A 6,569-nucleotide genomic window follows, 5' to 3' on the forward strand; every position below is an offset into this window, starting at 1 on the left:
CTCGAGGGCTCAGTCTCCTGATCTGTCAAAGGCTGTTGTGATGACTCATATGCAAGATTCAGGCAACAGCACTTAGTGAGCACCTACTGTATGCTAGATGGCCAGTGCCTGCGCCTTTCCCCTCGCTTTCCTCCCCCACTCTCCTGCCCCAGCACGCGCCTAAGGGGACGCTAGAGAGGCGGGGGAAGGGTAGGAGAGAGTCCAACAGCCTCTGAGGTCACGTTAGAAGCCGACCAGCAGCAGCCTGGCTCCTGCCAGCCTCCTGATGGTCCTGTCTGCTCCCGTGCCAAGGCCCAAGGTGAGCCCAGGAGCCTCGGCCATCTGGTCCAGCTGAGCCAGCGAGAGGCAGCTTTGCCAGCTCAGGGGCGGCCCTGGCTAACAATGGTGTTAATTTTTCATTTGTTTGTTTGATTTTCTGCAGTGAATGAGGAATGTTGCAACAACATCTGGAGCCGCCCCCAGCGGAAGCCTGCAGAGCGGCAGTGGCAGCGGTGACAGCTCAGAACGCAGGCCTCTCACCGTGTGGACATCCACACATCCACCAGCACACACAGACTATGTGCACGTGGCCATGTCTACATGTCCACACGTACACATGAACATGCGTGTGTGTTTGTACACCACACAAGCATGCCCTGTACATGTGTGCTTGTGTGTGCATGTGTGTTCAGACGTGTGCATTCACACCTATGACCCATACGCACATGGCCATGCCTGTGTGCACAGATGCACATGCTTACATGTGTGTTCAGACGTGTGCATTCACACCTATGACCCATACACATATGGCCATGCCTACATGCACAGATGCACATGCTCAGATGCACAGGCCTGGCCACAGACACAATCACGGCCACAGCACTGGGACTGAGATAAGGGATCCTAGTTCTGGGCTGGAGCTTGGGAAGGCCACAGCCCCAGGGATGCCCCAAGAATCTGCGCTCTCTGTGCCCCATTCAAGTCAGCGAAAGCCAAGCCTGTCCTTCAATCTGGAACTGGAGCCCAGCTTCCCAGCCCCTCCTCTTGGCGACACAGATTTCCCTGTCCTTGCCCTGCTCCTTCCCTAGACCTGGCCCTGCCCCAGCCTGATCACAGCTCCCAGTCCCTATCCTGGAGGCTGATGTGAACAGCTTCCCCCTCTGCTCCCAGCAGCCTGCTCACCACACCCCCTCCCAGTGTGCTGGCGGACAGTCACCTCCCCTCCTTGAATGATGCTTTCTCTGGTTGTGAAATTGGAGGGTTGTCTAGTCAATTTGTTGACTAGACTACCACAGCCCAGGGGCACATCTGCATGGAGCCGCAGGGCTGTGTGCCTACTCGTGTATGTGCCTGGGTGGACCTACACACGTGCTTACGTGCATGTATTTGTGCCGCCGAGTCTACCTTTGCATGTCAGTGAGTGTCTACACATCTGTGTGCACACATCTGTGAATGTCTGTGTCTGTGACTCTATGTGTAACTCTGCATTTTAAGTGTGTCTGTGTGTTTATATATCTGTGCTTGTGTGCTTCTAGGTCATTGTCTGATCATTGCATGTCCTTATGTCATGAATGCCCTTACATGTATGTGAATCTGCAGAACTGTGTGTGTTGATGTGCAGGTGTGCATACTTACGTCTCCATGCTTTTACACATATGTCAGTGCGCCTGTGACTGCGTGTCAGTATGTCGGGCTCCCCGGGTGTCACCAGTGGTAAAGAACCCGCCTGCCAACGCAGGAGACGTAAGAGATGCGGATTCGATCCCTGGGTAGGGACGATCCCCTGGAGGAGGAAATGGCAACCCACTCCAGTATTCTTGCCTGGAGAATCCCATGGACAGAGGAGCCTGGCCGGCTATAGTCCACAGGGTTACAAAGAGTCAAACATGACTGAAGCAACTTAGCACGTGTGCAAGACAGAGCACGGCTGCGTGTATGTCAGTGTGTGCCTGTGTCTGCATGTATGTGTTGGAAGCCGGGGTAAAAGCAGGAAGCAGCTCAGTGTCAGGACATGATCCTTGGTTTCTTTCAAGCTCCAGCTCCATCCGGACTCAGCCATCCAGCTGGGTGGGAAGCAGGCAGCGAGAGAGAACAGAGCTCCCCAGACCAGAAGCGGGTGTCTGCCCAATGGTGCAGTGTGGTCACAGAGGCCAGAAGGCACAGGGGCAAGTCTGTGTCCCTGAGGCCCCTGGCCCCTCACCTGGCGGCAGGCCGAGGATCTTCAGAACCAACGGACAATGGGGAAAACTCGCATTTTGTTCCCTGTGTGCCCCTGCATCTCCTGTGGGTCTCCTTGCGGGCTCCTCCCCTGGACCCTCTCCCTGCACACAGGTGTGTGTCACTGATCAGCTTTATCCTTTCTCTCATTCATCCTTTCCCAGGCAGAGTGTCCACATCTCTCTCTCTCACACACACACACACACTCACAGTGCACAGGCCTTGGTCTCCATCCTACTCACACTCCTTGTGAAATACTCTGGCACACATTTCCCTGGGTCTCCATGATTCTTTCCTTCTCCATCCCCTCATGCCCTTCTCCCAGTGTTGGCAAGAACAAGGTCTTTGTCCTAACTGCTGTAGTAAGGTTCTTGGGTTGCTAATAATAGAACCCAATGAACAGCATGGGATTTTTAAAGTGGGATGTTATGAGGATACAGGGGTGTCTTGTGAAACTCAGTGGCAGAACCAGAGCCCAGCATCCAAAGGACTATAAATCTGATGGGAACACAGAACCTTCTGTCTTCATCTTCTCTCCCCTCTTCCTTCTCTTTCAGCTTCTCCTTGCACTTGATTAACCAAGGATGGCTGCTACCCCACTCCTGAGCTCAAGGTACCTCATTTCCAAAGACTAGCCAGGACTGACCAGCACCGGTGGTTCCATGACTGTGAGAGAGGAAATATGGGTGGCGAAGCTTGGGTCAGTTATCGATTTGTGGTCCAATCAGCAATGACTGGGAGCGGAGTTACGTGGAAACATGGCTGTCAAGCCCCACCCCCTGGGTATGCCCAGCAGTTCTCAGACAGAAGATCTCAAGTTCAGTGCCCCGCAGGGTGAATGAGGCACCCAGGGTCAGCAGGTAAGGAGTCCTACGGTACTGGATGTGCAGGCCTGGGTCTCAAGAATGCAGATGGCAGTGGGTGCCATGGATTGAATTGTATTCTTGTCCAACTCATGTACTGAATTCATCGGGTGCATGCTGACTCTCAGTGTGGCTATATGTAGAGATGGGAAGTAATTAAAGTTAAATGAGGTCTTTAGGGCGGAACCCCCATAGACCAGAAACTTGATCTGGGACTTCTAGCCTGCTTAACTATGAGAAAATTAATTTCTGTGGTTTAAGCCACGCAGTCTGTGGTGTTTTGTTATGGCAGCCTGAGCTGACTAATATAGTGGGTTTATCCATTTCCAAGTCTTCAAAAGGTAGTGATGTGAAATCTACAGGACACCATGAGATCTCCCGGGACCGAGGAGAGGACCTGGGAGTAGCCCACACTACGATCTGTTCCCCAAGAGCACCCTGTCTTTCTGATTGGATCTGCACTGTCCACAACCCTCCGAGCCCCAGCTTAGGGGCAGCACCCAGCAGCACCCCCTCCTCTGCCTCCCTTCTAGGTATACAGCTCCATCCTCCCACCACACCCGCAGGCTGGCGGGTGACACTCTGCATGCCGTGTCACCTCTTCCTGGCTTCATTCTTACCTCTCCCTATCCTGGTCCTGCCCTCCTGCACATCACCAACTAAGAAATCCCCCAGGTTGGGGTCACGGACAGTGGTGCTCATATAAGCATCAGCACCTCCCCACTCCCGAGGCAGGTGACCCTGTTAATGGAACGAGAGCTCCAAACCATGGTGAGAATGGGAAGAAAGGCTTCTGTCACTCATCAATCCAGTCATTGTGTGACATTTCTTTAGATGAAGCAAAGACACTGAGAGACTCCGGGTCCTGCTCATGGGCAGGACTACAAACTCATCAGTCCGGGCTCCTCCATCACTTTTGCTCTGAGACACAACAAAGGCCGCTCAGCCTCAGAATAGCTAAACCAGCTGGCTGACAGTGTGCTTTCAACGCATGCCTGAGAGCACTCATTTCAAAGCACGTGGTCTCCCCAGCCTCAGGTTAAGAACTGGGTTCACAGTCTGCGGGGAATCTGCTGGCAGCTGACAATAATCATTCTTTTCTCTGACATTTAATGAGCACTTACTATGTGCCAAGTACTATGCTAAGCACTCTACAGACATCATCTTGTTGAATTCTCAGCCTCTCTGTTCAGATAGGTCTTATGATACCCATTTTTTTAGACAAGAAAATGAAGCCTCAGAGGTTAGATAACTTGCCCAAGAACCACTAGCTAATTAGTGGCAGAGCCAGGATTCCAATATAGTCTGTCCAACTTCAAAGCCAGAACTCTGAGCCTCTGTGTCCTGTCCTCACTACCAGGATAGGCATGTGTGGCTGGGGCAGTGCTCAAGGGGTAACTGTGTGTGGCTGAGCGGTCCACCCTTGCCTGCAGCTGACGACGACAGAGACTGAAAAGACAAAAGCTGACCAACCCCTATGAGAACAAAAAATTCGGAGATTCTTCCAGCATCTGTCCTCACTTACCCAATAATTCTGCACTGCTTCAAGTGCGTGTTCTTACTTGAACTGTACGCCTCTGGAGGGCGGGACCTGGACCCCCTCTCACCCACATTCCCCGGGGCTGCACAAAGTGGAAATTCAGTACCAGCTTTCCCTATGGTTATATTCTGGTTGGTTAAGTGGGTGGTGGATTTGGTTGTTTGAATTGTCAGGTGGTTGCTTAGATGGTGGGAGGGTCAATCAGTCAAATGTTGATACAGTTGGATGATGTCAACATGTGGGGTGAGTCTAGGGGAATTTCCTGAGTGGGCCACTTACCATTTGATCCCAACAGGAGTTTCCTTGGGGCTAGAAAAACTCTCCCCAGGAGGAAATACAGAATCTTCTAATGCTTCTCGCTTTCTTTTTCCCCTCCCCCTGCCCAATCCCAGGCTTGCAACAAGGATCGGGGTGGTCTTCCTTCCTCTCATCAGCTCCAAATTGTCAACTGAAGAGGACCCTGTCCCTGGGAGGGGCACTGAGTAGCCCGGCATGGTCAGCCCTGGAAGCACACGGGTAACTGGCCTTCCTTGGTTGAATGCGTGGGCCACGGGGTGGCTTCCTGAAGTCTGGGATGCTGCAGCGTAGAGAACAAGGAGCCCAGCGCTTGGGAGAAGCTCTGCTCCTCCTGCCCAGGAAAAAGGTCATGTGCTCCGATATGAGTAATTAATTTTCTCCGAGCCGTGTTGAAAAGGTTAACCTGATTTATGGCATGCAATTGAGTGTAGAATGGGTTGTGTATCTTGTAAAAGGCCCGTTCTGGTGTCTGAGTCTATAGATTCACCCGCAGCTGGGCATCAGCTGGGAGCTGGCCCTTCTTTTATGCCTTTAAGAGGAATTCATGGGAAAATCCCAGAGAGAGCCCCACTTGGCCAGAAAGTCGCTTCCTGGACTCCAAACCCTAGGGAGGGGTCATTGGCGGGTACAAAGGAGGGAGTCTTCTGCTCCTGTCACAACCCACAACTCAGCTTCAGCCTCAGCCTTAATTTTCATGCAACCCAGGGTTCAGAAAGAAAAGCCCATCACTGGGCTTGAGTTCTGAGTTCAAAACTAGGTTCCTCCACTGACCTGATTCTGAAATGGGGTGAAGACTCCTTGCCCTCTGACCTTTCTTCTTGCCATTTACTAGCTGTGTGAGCCTAGGCAAGTTACCTAACCTCTCTGTGCCTTTGTTTCCTAATCTGCAATAATAATAGTACCTATCTCATAAGGTTGTTATGAGGATTGCATGAGTTGACATTTATCACCTCATTGTATATGGAGCACAGGGTCTGTTAAATAAACAAAATGTGAAGATGAAGGAGGCTTAGATGTCTAGGTGTTCTCAGAGAGGTGTCAGGCAAGCACCATCACCTGAGTCTTGGCTCCAGCTGAGAAGGGTGCCAGTGGTCCTAGGGCGTCAAGGACAGATGGGACTATGTTGAACAAAAAGGGAGCTGATGGAGATGGAACACAGTGGTCAAGAGAAGTTTTCTGCCTGGTGTCTTTCTCTTCTCACCCAGCATGTAAACTTTGCTCTCCAAAGCCCAAGATGCAGGTCAAACCCAAAGATGCTAGTCTAGCACCACCTAGTGGAAAGACTGAAGTCAGCATAGGGTGGCTTCTGGGCCCCTTCTTGGGGCGGAAAAGAAGTTGCCAGAAGGGGAGAAACACTCCACCAGAACCCTCCCTAAGAAACCGATCCAGCTGAGAGCTTTTCACTTTGTGCCCCTGTGGAATATGTTGTTGCTCTTGTTTAGTCACTAAGTTGTGTCTGACACTTTTACAATCCCAGAGACTGTAGCCCACCAGGCTCCTCTGTCCATAGGATTTCCCAGGCAAGAATACTAGAGTGGGTTTCCCTTTCTTCTCCAGGGATCTTCCCAACCCAAGGATCGAACCTGCGTCTCCTGAGGTTCCTGCATTGCAGGCAGATTCTTTACCGCTGAGCCACAAGGGCAGGCCCCTGTTGAATATAGTTGTGTAGTATT

At 51.7% G+C, this 6,569-nt stretch overlaps 1 long non-coding RNA gene across 1 annotated transcript; it reads left to right on the forward strand.

Annotated features, from left to right (window-relative positions):
• The first annotated feature begins 1,290 nt into the window (after positions 1–1,290).
• LOC133244834 (uncharacterized) lies at positions 1,291–5,532 on the forward strand. Its single transcript, XR_009735531.1, has 3 exons — positions 1,291–2,310; positions 2,754–3,056; positions 4,992–5,532. It is a non-coding gene; the product is annotated as an uncharacterized LOC133244834 (long non-coding RNA).
• The last annotated feature ends 1,037 nt before the right edge of the window (positions 5,533–6,569 follow it).

Source organism: Bos javanicus, chromosome 3, assembly GCF_032452875.1.
Source record: "Bos javanicus breed banteng chromosome 3, ARS-OSU_banteng_1.0, whole genome shotgun sequence".
In the NCBI taxonomy this organism is placed as follows: domain Eukaryota; kingdom Metazoa; phylum Chordata; class Mammalia; order Artiodactyla; family Bovidae; genus Bos; species Bos javanicus.